Below are 16,186 nucleotides of genomic sequence, written 5' to 3'. Positions count from 1 at the left end.
CCACTGGGACCACATACAGAGATAGAACACTGGGACCCGGTTTTGGCGCCAATTTCAAAGTCCAGTCCACGCTCTAGATCTCATGAGCAGCGCCCGATCTTATGAGCAGGGCCTTCAAATTTCACCTGCCTTGGATGTCTGGACCGACCAGCGAGCCAACTTCCCTCTCCTCACCTGTCCACCTTTCAGGTCAGGACTGAAGGATCATGAATGAAGGAAACAACCACCTATCCACGTTTTCCAGAGATGCAGCCTAACCTGCTGAGTTACTCCAGCACTCTGTGTCTTTTTTTGGGTAAACCAGCCTCTGCGGTTCCTAGTTTCCACATGATGTTGAGCTCTCCTTCCCTCACCTGCGACTTCGTGCCTCTTTCTTTGGCAAGGAGTCCTTGCCCACTGCCCACTTTCTCCCCTCTCCAACACTCTGCTTCTACGTGGAACCCCCTGCTGGCCTTCTCCCCGCCCTCAATCTTTTAATGTCTGTCACGACATCAGCCACCTTGATTTCTCCGCTCCCCTCACCCACTCCAATCTCAACCGCCTACAAGCTGATGCTCTCACTAGCAATCACAGTCTTGAGTACACTCAATAGCTCAATAGCTCAGTGTGTTCCAGGCCCCCACCACTCTCTGTGTACTGTGTCCAAGGCTACTCTATAGTCGAGAATTTTAAAGATTCACAGACTACTGCAAAATTAATCATTTTACCTTGGCACATTAACTGTGATGGTGCCTGTGCCAGGCGACTGTCTGTGTGCTCGTCCCAGAAGTGGATCTGTCCTCAGGCATGACAATCACCACTCTTTTAAGCCTCTGCTCCAACTGCAGCATTTCTTATGCTCTAAATGTTATTCCCTTCAACCTGCATCTGTACGCTGTAGACGGCTTGATTATAATGATGTATAGTCTTTCCGCAGACTGGTTAGCACGCAACAAAACCTTTACACTCTACCTCGCTACACGTGACAATTAACTAAACTATGCTAAACACTAGTTCTATGTTATCCCACTTTCACAAACACTCTCTACATACTAGGGCCAGTTAACCTATAAACCAGTAAATCTTTGGGACGAGGGAGTAAACCGGAGCACCCAGAGGAAACCCACGCGGTCACAGGGAGAACATGCAAACTCCACACAGACAGCAAGGTCAGGTTCGAACCTGGGTCCCTGGCGATGTGAGGCAGCAGTACTACGTTTCTGTTGCTTTTGCAGTACTACCCTTTTGTTGCTTTTGCACCACTTGTCCTTTTAACATATTATTGCAAGGAAATAGCAGGAGTGACACGGCAAGCAATACCAATGACTTCTCATCTGTTGCTGAGCAATGTCTAAAATCTCGTCAGGATTGTTTATCACAATTCACAACTTTAGATACATAGAATGGAACTGCAGGTAATATGTGGATATTCACATCCTTTCTTCTAGTGAAGCGCATGAAGTGGCACAATTTGAAGTGGGGGAGGCTTGTGTCTTGGTGCAAAAATTCTAGGGTCTGTTTAGAACATAAAGCAGTACAACACAGGAACGGGCCCTTTAGCCCACAATATTTGTGCCGAACATGATGCCAAGTTATACTGATCCCATCTGCCTGCACATGATCCATATTCCTCGATTCCATGTGCCTATCTAAAAGTCTACTAAAAAAAACCACTACTGTATCTGCCTCCACCACCACACCTGGCAGTGTGTTCCAGGCCCCCACCACTCTCTGTGTAAAAACATGCCCCGTACGTCTCCATTAAACTTTCCCCCTCTCACCTTGGAGATATGCCCTTTAGTATTGGACATTTTTACCCTGGGGAATATAGATTCTGACTGTCTAGCCTATGAATGCCTCTCATAATTTTATATACTTCTATCGAGTCTCTCGTCGACCTCCAATGTTCCAGAGAAAACAATTCAAGTCGATCTAACCGCTCCCTGAAGCTGAAACTCTCTAATCCAGGTAGCATTCTGATATACCTCCTCTGCACAATCTCCAACAAAGCCTCCACATCTTCCCTGTAATGGGGTGACCAAAACTGCACGCAAGACTCCAAATCACAGAGCTGTTCTTCAAGCATGCTCAAGGCTTGAGGTGGCAAATGACTTCCATGTGCAAACACAGATAAGGGCCTTCAATTTTAAGTTGCCCACACTTCTGCATCCTCCCATCAATGTGGAATTTCGGACCATCCCACCCAATCATTATCTTAATCCCAATGTCCCATTTGAGCCTTGAAGTCAACATTTCCAGTCCAATACTTGAAGCTTGGACCATCTCATTCTCCACCAGTTGACAGACAGAGCTCACCGACTCTCTACTGGATCTCTCAACCTCTCACAAACCTCACCCCCACTCATAACCCCTCCCTCACCAACCAACTTCTTCTTGCATTCCTTAACCAGTTCCATGGTGACAGAGTTAATGGAGGAAAGGTTTTGTATATGAATTCAAATTCATGGCGGTGGTGCAGTGGTAGAGTTGCTGCCTTACGGTGCTTGTAGACCCTGGTTCGATCCCGACTACGGGTGCTGTCTGTACGGAGTTTGTACGTTCTCCCCATGAACACGTGGGTTTTCTCTGAGATCTTTGGTTTCCTCCTACACTCCAAAGAAGTACAGGTTTGTATATTAATTCGCTTGGTTTTAATGCAAATTGTCCCTCGTGTGTGTAGGATAGTGTTAATGTGTGGGTTCACTGGTCGCTGCGGACTCGGTGGGCCGAAGGGCCTGTTTCGATGCTGTATCTCGAAACTAAATGCAAAGCAGTTCCATTGTAACCAATGCCTGTTGAGCCTCCTCTGTAATAAAAACATTTTAGCTGTCGTTGCAGTGGAAACAGAATACATGCAAACAGACCCTTCAGCCCAGCAAGTCCATGCTGACCAGCGATCACCTTTACCCATACACTAGTTCTATCCTACACACTAGGGACAATTTACAGAGGCCAATTAACCTACAAAACTTGTATGTCTTTGGAATGTGGGAGGAATTCAGAGCACCCGAAGAAAACCCTCACGGTCACAGGGAAAACGTACAAACTCCATATAGACAGCACCCATAGTCAGGATCAAACCCAGATTTCTCACGCTGTAAAGCAGCAGCTCTACCTCCGCGCCCACTGTGCCGCTCCAGCCTTGGGTCATTTTCTGGGTCTTGGCCTCTATGAACCCACCAGTTTTATGGATTTTTTAAAGCCTGGAATATTTCTCAAGCTGTAGAGCTGAGATGCAAAGATATTGAACTAAATCTTTGAAAGGACATTGTTTACTCCCAGCTGGAGAAATGGGTCAAATTCTGAGTACCATACTTTAACAATGATGTCCATGTCTTAGAAAATGTGCTGAGCAAATTATCCATGTTACTGGGGAATCAGGTCTATATTTATGTAGAGAGACAGTGGACAATTCCCCATTGACCCCAGCAAACTAAAGGCCAATGCAATAAATTGGCCGACCCGAAAGTTCACCTATTCTTTTTTCTCCAGAGATGCTGCCTGACACACTGAGTTACTCTAGCGTTTTGTGTCTATCTTTGGTGTAAACCACCATCTTCTGACGCAATAAATTCTGAAGTACAGAATCTCGTCCACAAGCAGGAGTGTGTAATCGCTCAGTGCAAGCTTAAGATGATTGGCAAATGAACCGGAGACAACATAAATAAATAATTATGCAATAAGTTGTGATTTGGAACAACTTGTGCCTGAAAGCCCAGTGTAACCATAATCAATAATTACATTCAAAGGAGTTACAGCAGTAGTCATATAGTCATACAGCACAGAAACAAGCCCTTCGGCCTAACGATTAAGATGTCCCATCCAACCTCGTCTGATCTACCAGCGTTTGGCCTGTATCCATCTAAATCTTTCCTACCCATCTACCCATCCAAACATCTTATAAATATTGTTATTGTTCCAGACAACTAGGTTTCCCCATCTAAGCTGGTCCCACCTGCCCACATTTCGCCCATTAAACCATTCCTATCCATGTATCTGTCCAAGTATCTTTTAAATGTTGTTATTGTTCCTTCCTCAACGACCTTCTCTGGCAGCTCGTTCTATATATTCACCATCCTCTGTGTGAAAAAGTTGCCCCTCAGGTTCCTATTTAAATCTTTCCCCTTTCATCTTAAACTTATGTCCTGTAGTTCTTGATTACCCTACCCTGGGTAAAAGACTGTGCATTTAGTGGAATGGTTCAAGAGATGAGGGACTTATCTATTCCCCTCATGATCTTTTACACCCATATAAGATCGCCCCTCAGCCTGTGCGCTCCAAGGAGTAAAGTCCTAGCCTGCCCATCCTCTCCTTATAGCTCAGGTTCTCAAAACCTAACAACATACTCGTAAATCTGCACTCTTTCTAGCTTAATGCCTTCTTCCCTATTTCTGGGTTACCAAACCTGAACACAATACTCCATTGGCGTAGGCTGACCAAAGTCTGGTACAACTGTAACATAACCCTCCAAATTCGATACTCTATTCTCAGACTGGTGAAGGCCAGTGTACCAAAAATACAATGTACAAAGCTGTCAGGATTATGAGGTAAAAATAATTGATGACTCCTACAAACAACAGGCATAAGAAGAATGAACAAAGTGGCCTCCCTCTGTGTGTGCTGTGTCGTTCCAAAATTCTTTGATTATTTAATCGAATAATTATTTTTACGTGCATCACCCACTCATTGTTAATTGAGAGTCCAACATCTGTAGCCTGTGCTTAGTTTTTTTTAATTTAGAGATACAGCAGGGAAACAGGTCCTTCAGCCCATCGAGTCCACGCCAACCATCGATTAACCGTTTACACTAGTTTTATGTTAACCCATTTCCTCATTCACTCTCAAAAAACAGTAGGTGGCAATTTACGGAGGGTCAATTAACCTACAAACCTGCACGTCTTTGGGATGTTACAAAGGGCCTGCTTCCACGCTGTATCTCTAAACTAAGCCTATATTTTGAAGCTAACCCCCAACTGTATTTAAAATTGAGACAAGTGGAACTACAGATTCTGGAATCTTGAGCAAAACACAGTGCTGGAGTAACTCAGTGGGTCTCTCATAGGGAGAACGTGCAACCTCCACACAGACAGCACCCAAGGTCAGATCGAACCGGGGTCTCTGGCACTGTGAGGCAGCAGCTCTACCAGTTGTGCCTCTGTACCATCCTGAAAGCTTTTTAAGTTATATTCTAAAACGAATGTTATTTTTAAATGACCTACAAATATAGCAGAGACACGCAACTAAACTGACCAGTGTCATAGAGTCATAGTGATACAGTGTGGAAACAGGCCCTTCAGCCCAACTTGCCCACACCAGCCAACATGTCCCAGCTACACTAGTCCCACTTGCCGACGCTTGGTCCATATTCCTCCAAACCTATCCTATCCATGTACCTGCCTAACTGTCTCTTAAGCAATGGGATAGTCCCAGCCTCAATTACTTCCTCTGGCAGCTTGTTCCATACACCCACCACCCTTTGTGCAAAAAAGTTACCCTTCGGATTCCTATTAAATCTTTTCCACCACCTTGAACCTATGTCCTCTGGTCCTCGATCCCCCTTCTCTAGGCAAGAGACTATGCATCTACCCGATCTATTCCTCTCATGATTTTTGTAACACTTCTATGAGATCCCCCCCTCATCCTCCTGCGCTCCTTGGAATAGAGACCCAGCCTACTCATCCTCTCCCTATAGCTCACACCCTCTAGTCCTGGCAACATCCTCGTAAATCTTTTCTGAACCCTTTCAAGCTTGACAATATCTTTCCTATAACATAGTGTCCAGAACTGAACACAATATTCTAAATGTGGTCTCACCAACGTCTTATACAACTGCAACATGAACTCCCAACTTCGATATTCAATACTCTGACTGATGAAGGCCAAAATGTCAAAAGTCTTTTTGATCACCCTATCTACCTGCGACTCGACCTTCAAGGAACTATACACGTGTAGTCCTCGATCCCTCTGATCCACAACACTACCCATATGCCTACCATTTACTATGTAGGTCTTGCCCTTGTTCGATGTCCCAAAATGTAACACCTCACACTTTTCTGTATTAAATTCCATCAACCATTCCTCCGCCCACCTAATCCATCGATCCAGACCCTGCTGCAGTCGTTCACAACCATCTCCACTATCTGCAAAACCACTCACTTTTGTATCATCAGCAAACTTGCTAATCTTGCCCTGTATGTTCTCATCCAAATCATTGATGTAGATGACAAACAGTAATTGGACCAGCACTGAACTCTGAGGCACACCACTAATCACAGTTCTCCAGTCCGAGAAGCAACCTTCCCCATCACCCTCCCTTCCATGGAGCCAATTTGCTATCCATTCAGCTATCTCTCCTTGGATCCCATGCGATCTTACCTTCCATGAGGAACCTTGTCGAACGCCTTACTGAAATCTATGTTCACAACATCTACAGCTCTTACCCTCATCGACCTTTTTGGTCACATCTTCAAAAAAATCAATCAGATTTGTGAAACATGACCTCCCACGTACAAAACCATGCTGACTATCCCTAATCAGCCCTTGCCCATCCAAATGCCTGTATATCCTATCGCTCAGAATACTCTCTAGTAACTTTCCAACTTACAGGTGTTAAGCCTATAGTTCCCAACATTTTCCCTGCAGCCCTTCTTGAAAAGAGGCACAAAATTTGCCACTTTCCAGTCTTCCAGCACCTCTCCTGTATTTAAGGACGACTCGTAAATTTCAAGTAGGGCTCCCGCAATTTCCTCTCTAGTTTCCAGCAATGTCCCCATATATATCTGATCAGGCCCTGGAGATTTGCCTACCTTCATACACAACAGTATCTTCAGTACTTCTTCGATGGTAACACTGACTGCTCTCAAGACACTTTCAGTGACTGCTCCAATTTCCTCCATCCTACTGTCTTTCTCCTCGATAAATACAGAGGAGAAATACTCATTGAGGACCTTGCCTATCTCCTGTGGCTCCACACAGAGGTGACCATATTGATTCCTGAGAGGTCCCACTCTCTCTCTAGTTATCCTTTCTCCCCTTATGTATTTATAAAATCTTTTGTGATTGTCCTTTATGCTACCGGCCAGAGCTATCTCCTGGCCCCTTTTTGCCCTTCTGATCTCCTTTTTCAGTTTACTCCTTAGTTCCCGAAACTCCTCGATGGACTCACTTGATCCCAGCTGCCTATACCAGTCCCATGCATCATTCTTGTTTTTGACTAACATCTCAATTTCCCTCATCAGCCAAGCTTCCTTACGTTTGCCTGCTTTGCCCTTCACTCTAATGGGGATGTACATATCCCGAGCTTTCTTCAGCACACTTTTAAAAACATCCCACTTGGCCGATGTTCCTTTCCCCTCTAATAACCTGCTCCAGTCAACTTGAGCGAGACCTTCTCTCATACCCTCAAAGTTGTCTTGAGCAATTTGGCACGTGGACCCTCTCCGTCCCTATCCATAACTATCTTAAACCTAATTGAACTGTGGTCCCAAAAGGCTCCTCCACAAACACTTCATTAACTTGCCCTTCCCAATTTCCCAATACTAGATCCAGCGTTGCTCTCTCACGAGTGGGGGCCTCTACATTCTGCTTAATAAAAGTCTCCTGAACACTTTTGAGAAATTGCACCCCATTTAAACCCTTCACACTATGATTTTCCCAGCCTACATTGGGAAAGTTAAAATCCCCTACTACAACCTTAATTGACCTGTAGCTGTCTGCAATCCCCTGGCATATTTGTTCTAATTCCCGATAACTATTCGGGAGTCTGTAGTACACCCCCAACAAGGTGACCATCCCTTTCTTGTTCATCAGCTCCACCCATGTAGCCTCACTAGACGAGCCGTTTGTAAGGTCACCTCTGATCACTGCTGTGGCATCCTCCTTAACCAACAATGCAAGCCACCCTCCTCTTTTTCGCTCACCCCTGTCTCTCCTGAAGCTCCTGTACCCCAGAACATTGAGCTGAATGTCCTGCCCTTCCGTTAACCAGGTTTCAGTCATGGCTACAACGACCCAGTCGCTCGTACCTATCTATGCCTTAAGCTCATCTGCCTTACCCGTCAGGCCCCTTGCATTAAAATACGTGCAAGTTTAAACCAACCCTCCTTCCTCGCTCTCCACCTTTCACCTGCCTATTCTGTCCACTAACCTTTCTCAACCACCCTCCTTACCAACTTCTAGCCTCTCACGTGCCTCTGATCTGTACGAGATCCCACATACTTTGTATGTGTAACTTTATTTTTAATTAGATTTTTATCGAAATGTATTACTCAGGAGCAAAGCCCCTTGGGAATACAACAAACAATTGCACAAATATATTAACATCCCAATCAATCAAGGCAAGATTAAGTCATTTAATTAAGTGTGAATGAAGGAATATTTTGAGATATCAACTTAGCTGGCTGAAGTAACCAAGTTCAATACAATGTGCGGTTCATGAAGACTGATTGGTATGCAGGCTAATACTATTGTAGCTCTCACTGGGGATCAAATGGTGTAAGATGTAGTTCTGAGCTCCAGTGATTCCAGTGCAGAACTTCAGTCGAGTCGGCAATAACTGAATCTGAGAAAATCTATACAATCAGAAGCTTAGTCATCCTCCAGCAATCACAGGAGTGTGTTAGTTTGGATACACAGCACAGAAACAGGCCTTTCAGCCAGCACAGTGCCACAGCGGCAGAGTTGCTGCCTCATAGAGTCAGAGACCCGGGTTTGATCCTTTACTACGGATGTTATATGTATGGAGTTTGTACGTTGTCCCCGTGAGAAAGGTTAGAGATACAGCATGGAAACAGGCCCTTCCGGCCGAGTCCACGCCAACCAATGATTACCCATGCACTAGCACTATCCTACACACCAGGGACAATTTACAATTTCACTGAAGCCAATTAACCTACAAACCTGTATGTCTTTGGAATGTGGGAGGAAACCGAAGCTCCTGGAGAAAATCCATGCAGTCACAGGGAGAACGTACAAACACCATACAGACAGTACCCATAGTCAGGATTGAACCAGGGTCTGTGGCACTGAAAAGCAGCAACTCCACCGCTGCGCCACCATGCTGCCCTTGCCCTCACCTCAGTGGCCCTCACCTTGGTGGCCCTCACCTCGGTGGTCATGAAATGCTTCGAGAGGCTGATTAAGACCCGCATCTGTGCCTTCCTCCCTCGCAATATGGACCCGCTGCAGCTCGCATACCGTCCGAACAGATCCACGGATGATGCGGTCTCCCAGGTTCTGCACACCGCTCTCTCTCATCTTGACAGCCAGAAGGGGGGCTATGTGAGGATGCTGTTCATTGATTTTAGTTCAGCTTTCAATACAATAGTCCCCACCAGACTGGCTGCTGAAACTGGGGCTTAACACTCCCCTGTGTGCCTGGGTCCTGGACTTTCTCACTGCCAGGCCCCAAGTGGTCAAGATGGGAAGACATACATCTAACCCCCTCACCCTGAACACAGGATCCCCCCAGGGTTGCGTCCTTAACCCCCTACTGTACTCCCTATACACACATGACTGTGTGGCCAGGTTCAGCTCCAACTCCATCATCAAGTTTGCTGATGACACTGTGGAGGTGGGCCTGATCTCCGATAACGATGAGAAGGCCTACCGGGAGGAGGTGGCTGATCTGGCACTCTGGTGTCAGGACAACAGCCTCCTCTTGAATGTCACAAAAACTTAGGAGCTGATTGTGGACTTTAGAAGGGCTCAACATCCGAGGACGTACACGCCACTGGAGATAAATGGGATTACTGTGGATAGGGTGAGCAGCTTTAAATACCTGGGAGTCCACATCACAGAGGATCTGACATGGACAACACACATTGCTGCACTGGTGAGTAAGGCAAAGCAGCGCCTTTACCACCTCAGACAGCTGAGGAAATTCAGAGTTTCTCTGAGGATCCTTCAGTGCTTCTACTCTGGGGCTGTAAAAAGCATCTTGTCCGGCAACATCTCAATCTGGTTTGGGAACAGCTCTGCCCAGGACAGGAAGGCTCTGCGGAGAGTAGTGCGTTCGGCTGAACGCACTATGGGAACTACACTCACCCCCTGCAGGACCTATACATCAGGAGGTGCAGATCCAGAGCCAGCAACATTATGGGGGACCCCTACCACCGCAGCAACAGGCTGTTCCAGCTGCTACGGTCAGCCAAACGCCTCCGCTGTCATGCTGTGAAAACAGAGAGGATGAGACAGTTTTTTTCTTCCCACAGGCCATCAGGACTGTTAACTCTCATATCATCAGGGACTAATTTACTGTGTTAATTTTTTTTTTGTGTTGTATCCTTTTTTTTAAATTTCTAATCTGTTTGTAGTTTTAGCACAATCCGCAGGCGTTGCCACTTTCATTTCATGGCACATCTTGTATGTGTATGTGACAAACAAAGTAGACTTGACTTGACCTGACTTGGTGGTAAAACACAGCACAAATCCAATCCAATGAATTGCTGCCAATCACTACTCTCAATCATTGGCAAAGAAGGTGTCACCATCAAGTGGCACTAACTCTCCCCTGTTCCACTCATTCACGCCCAGTTCAGATTTTGCCCATTTATCTGCTGCAGAACATACTCTGGCAGCAAGAGCATTACCCAACAAGAGCACGGCTATCTCGGCGCAGGGAAGCGGAGGGTCGAATGCTGGCATCGACGGATGTCACGTTTGCAGTGTTGGCGGAGGCGGCCGCAGGGGCCCGACAGCAGCTGGGTGAGCAACCGGATCAAGCACAGCCTGTGGCAGCTGCACGGAGCAGCGGTGGACAGAGCCGACGGCATCGCGCTGGGCCAGGCCGACCCCTACTTCATCAATCCAGTCTTCTTCTTCTGTCGTATGTCTTTTAGACCTGCAGCTCCGTTGACGCGAGCCAGGCCAACGTGTCATCGTCCAGGTCAATCAGACCTCGTTCACCATTCGGTGGCCGGTATTTGGGGCAACCGGTGACTATGTGCTCCACTGTCTGTGTTGGGTCCCCACACTCGCAGAAGGCACTGTCCACGAGACCCCACCTCTTCATCGCTACTCCATAGCGTCCAACGCCTGTCCTCAAGCCATTGAGGGTTATCCACTGCGTTTGGGGCAGGTCCTGGCCAAGGACATCCATGGGTTCACCGATGGACTTTTCAATCCAGTGTCTCCAGGACACCTGGCCTCAAAGTGAAGAAATAACCAATTGCATCTTTCCCTGGGCCAAGTTTGGACTTTTCAGAGACGTGGAAGTTGCAAGATAGTGCCAGACAAGGCGACTCTCTGCGTGTTGTTCCAGAAGAGGATCTATTGTACTCATATTTGGTATAACTTGACTGGATAGCAGAACAAGGTTTCTATGTATCCCTGTACACGTGACACTAAATAAAGTAACAAACTAACTAACTAACATCAGAGCTGGGGACACTTACCATCTTTCCCTCTCAACCCGATTCTCCTTTTCCCCATGACCTTTGACCAATGACCTTACTGACCAAGAACCTATCAATCTCTGCTTTAAAACTACCCAATGATTTGGCCACCAAGCCATCTGTGGCAATGAATTTCACAGATTCACCTCCCTCTGGCAAAATAAACTCCTCCCCATCTCCATTCTAAAGGTTTGTCCTTTTGTTTTGAGGCTGTGCCGACTGGCCCTAGACTCTCCCACCAGTGGAAACATACTCTTTACGTCTACTTTATCTAGGCCTTCCAGGACCCTCCTTCAGACCACACTTGCCTGGTTGCGTACCATATTGGCCTGGTCCTTCAACATCGCTGGGTCTAAATGCTGGAACTCCTTCCTCCTATAGCTCTGGGTAGAACTTTACCGGAAGATCTAGAATGGTTCAAGAAGGCGACTCACCATCACCTTCTCAAGAGAAGTTGGGGATGGACTAAAAAAATTTGACTTTAGAAGATGAATAAATAAGAATGGAAATGACATTGGCATTGTAGGAGCAGAGTCTACAAATTGACTCCAACACCATTGGAAGTACCACAGTGACTACACTCTAAAGGTTCTCCAAAGTCTTCTAAGTATATTGATAAGAGGTGCTGCAGAAGTATGTTTCTCCAGTCAAAGTGGTCCAACAGGGACATCTGGTGGTTGGTTCAGAAACTGTTCTCTTATTTACGAAGTACTCCAGTTAAGGGTCTTGACCCGAAACGTCACCCATTCCTTCTCTCCAGAGATGCTGCCTGACCCGCTGAGTTACTCCAGCATTTTGTGTCTACCTTCCAGTTACAAATAATTTTTTTTTAACCAATTTTCAAACTGCGTTCACTGACGCATTTATCAATTAGGTGATGCAAGCCTCTGAGCCTGTTCCTTGCATGGACGTCAGCAGGAGACAGTGTCAGTATGAAGAAGGGTCTCGAACCGAAACGTCACCCATTCCCTCTCTCCTAGATGCTGCCTGACCTGCTGAGTTACTCCAGCATTTTGCGATACCTTCAGCAGGAGACAATGTCAGGCAGTGTTATCCCAGACCAGGAGAGACCAACGGTGGCACAGTGGTAAAGTTGCTGCCTTACAGCACCAGGGACTCGGGTTTGATCCAGACTGCGGGTGCTGTCTGCATGGAGTTTGAACGTTCTCCCTGTGACTGCATGGATTTTCTCTGGGTGCACTGGTTTCCTCCCTCACTGCAAAGACATACAGGTTTGTAGATTAGTTGGCTTTGGTAACATTGTCAATTGACGCTTGTGTGTAGGATAGTGTTAGTGTGCGGGGATCACCGGTCAGCGTGGCTGAAGAGCCTGTTTCTGCAGTATCTCTGAACTAAACTAAACTGACATCTGACAGTGAAAAGATGTAACTGGATATACTCCTAAGCAGTAAACAAATGAGATCCTTCCTCTCACACTCAGGAATGGTTTGAAGCACTCATGTACACTCTGAAGTAAACACACTGATACTCTGATCGTCTGCTAATAGTTTAGATATTTTAAATGTCAAAATAAATGTTGCTCATAAAAAATAAGTACAAGGAACACAAGGCAATACATGGTTTGTAGGGAGGAACTGCAAATGCTGGTTTATACAGAAGTTAGATACAAAATGCTGGAGTAACTCAGCAGGTCTAAAGAATGGTTCCAACCCGAAACATCACCTATTTCTATTCTCCAGAAATGCTGCCTGACCAGCTGAGCTACTTTAGCACTTTGTGTCTATTTGCAGTACATGGTTTTCTTTATATTCGTAGTGCTATTCAGTCAAGGGTGCTTAATTATCATATGTAGCGAACATTGAATTTCTTACTTGCAACAGCATAACAGGCCTGTGAACACAATACACACATGAAACATAATAACCAAATTTTTTATAAATTAGTGACCACAATAGTAGTCCAAAATAAACCTGTAGTCCTTTGACTGATTGAAAGATATGGCATGGAAAGAGTTGAGGCCAGTGTAGATCAGGATAGATGGAATGGTGGGGCAGGCTTGAGGGGCTACCCCTGCTCATATTTACTGATGGTCTTGTGGTTATTTTGTGTTCATAGCAAAGAGCCTGTTGTATTCTGGTCACAAGGCATTTTATCCCAAAGAGCAAACAAAACATATTGAGCTATCTATTGAGCTTAACATACCATCACTATCCACAGGGATCTGGGGCATGAGACCTCAAGAATTTGTTGAATTCATACAAGAATTAGAGTCTTTACAGCATTAATTGCCTTTGTCAACTACAGTTCTGAATGGGTAGTGATCTCCCCTGTGAACCATTACACCTTGTGCAGGGAAGGTTCTTCCACAGTCATGGTATGTGGGGAATTCCAGGGTTTCCAGCATCGGCATGGCATGATAGGCTAAATGGCCTATTTCTGTGCTATACTATGATAGATCGATGAAAAAGAGAGAGAAAGAGGGAGAGCGGCAGAATGTGCATGTGTAAGATAAAGAGAGAGAGAGAAACAGCAAGAGGCTACACAAGCAAGAGAGAGAGAGCATGTGAAAGAAAATAAGAAAGATAGAGCAAGTGAGGGAGAAAGAGAGTAAATAATAAAGAGTGAGAGAGAGAGAGAGAGAGAGAGAGAGAGAGAGAGAGAGAGAGAGAGAGAGAGAGAGAGAGAGAGAGAGAGAGTAAATGAAAGAGAAAGAGCTAGTAAGAGATGGAGAGCATGAGAGAGAGAGAGAGAGAGAGAGAGAGAGAGAGAGAGAGAGAGAGAGAGAGAGAGAGAGAGAGAGAGAGAGAGAGAGAGAGAGAGAGAGAGAGAGAGAGAGAGAGAGAGAGAGAGAGAGAGAGAGAGAGAGAGAGAGAGAGAGAGAGAGAGAGAGCAAGCACAAAAGAAAATGAGCGAGATCAAGTGAGCGAGAGAGTGAGCAAGAAAGAGCGAGAGAGTGAGCAAGAGTGAGGGATGAGATAGAAAAGGTTGTTCTGATAAAATGCAATGTTGTAAAATATAACTCAGAGGTCAGACGAAGGGTCTTGACCCAAAACTTTGTCTATTCATGTTCTCAAGAGATGTTGCCTGATCTGATGTGACCACCCATCTACTGCCCAGGGAGTCAAGGGCAGTCGGTGCATGCATGGAGGTACCTTTAGAAAAGAGATGAGGAGGATTTTGTTTGGTCAGAGGGTGGTGAATCTGTGGAATTCATTGCCACAGACAGCTTTAGAGATCAAGTATTAGAGTATTTTTAAGGCGAAGGTCGACATAATCTTGATTCGTAAGGGTGTCAGGGGTTATGGTGAGAAGGCTGGAGAATGGGATTATGGGGAAAAGGTAGATCAGCCATGATTGAATGGCCGACTGGCCTAATTCTGCTCCTATGACTTGTGAACTTATGAACCGATTAGGAGATTATCAGCATTCCTTCATCATCAATGGTCTAAATCTTGATCTCCATACTCAACGGCATCTGGGAGTCCTTCAACAGATGGACTGCAAAGCTTCCAGAAGGTCATGCACCCCTAGGTACTGAAGGGCAGTGAGGGAGTGAGGGACAACTGGTAAAGGCCAGTCGTGAATCAATAGAAAATAACCCAGTGGTGAGGGCAACTGTATATTTTGGTTTTACATGGAGTGGTTCAACGAGTTAATTTGTATTTTCCTTTAGTTCCACTTGGTTGAGAGACCATTCGACACAGTTCATAAAATAAACAAATCAGCCTGAGAATTGTACATCACTGGGATATCAAAGAGGAATGTTTAATTTTACTATGTGTTAATGCAGAAACCATATAGTTGGTGCAATGGAGAGGATGGCATGGGAGATGATTTGTTTCCAGCTTTCAGTTCTTTGCTTTGGAACTCTGTCTGTTTATGGATGCTTTGCTTTAATTTAGTTTAATTAAGCGATACAGCATAAAACAGGCCATCAGTTCACCAAGCCAACACTGACCATCGATCACCCTTGTTTTGGCTTATATTTGATGTTGGTCATAGTTATAGTTGCCTATCATTAATGCTGTTATTGAATCCAAATGTTTTCAGGCTTGTAGGTCAGATTCTGTTGCTGATCCTGAATTTGAACCTGCTCAGAGTTTAGAAACATAGAAGCATAGAAAATAGGTGCAGGAGTAGGCCATTCGACCCTTCGAGCCTGCACCGCCATTCAATATGATCATGGCTGATCATCCAGCTCAGTAATCTGTACGTGCCTTCTCTCCATACCCCCTGATCCCTTTAGCCACAAGGGCCACATCTAACTCCCTCTTAAATATAGCCAATGAACTGGCCTCAACTACCTTCTGTGGCAGAGAATTCCACAAACTCACCACTCTCTGTGTGAAGAAATGTTTTCTCATCTCGGTCCTAAAAGACTTCCCCCTTATCCTTAAGCTGTGACCCCTGGTTCTGGACTTCCCCAACATTGGGAACAATCTTCCCGCATCTAGCCTCTCCAACCCCTTAAGAATTTTATATGTTTCAATAAGATCCCCCCTCAGTCTTCTAAATTCCAGCGAGTATAAGCCTAGTCTATCCAGTCTTTCTTCGTATGAAAGTCCTGCCATCCCAGGGATCAATCTGGTGAACCTTCTCTGTACTCCCTCTAAGGCTAAGTTTGAACCTGACGTTTTAGTCAGAGAGTTGTACAGCACAGAAACAGGCCCTTTGGCCCAACTCGTCCATGCCGACCAAGATGCAACATCTAAGTCAGTCCCCTTTTCCCATGTATGGCACCATATCCCTCTCAACCTTTCCTATCCATGTATCTGTCCAAATGTCTTTTAAATGGTGTTATTGTACCTGCCTCAATTACCTCCTCTGATCGTTCGTTCCATATACCACAACCC

This window comes from Rhinoraja longicauda, chromosome 15 (assembly GCF_053455715.1).
Source record: "Rhinoraja longicauda isolate Sanriku21f chromosome 15, sRhiLon1.1, whole genome shotgun sequence".
NCBI lineage: Eukaryota > Metazoa > Chordata > Chondrichthyes > Rajiformes > Arhynchobatidae > Rhinoraja > Rhinoraja longicauda.
Note: the sequence above shows the minus strand (reverse complement) of the source record.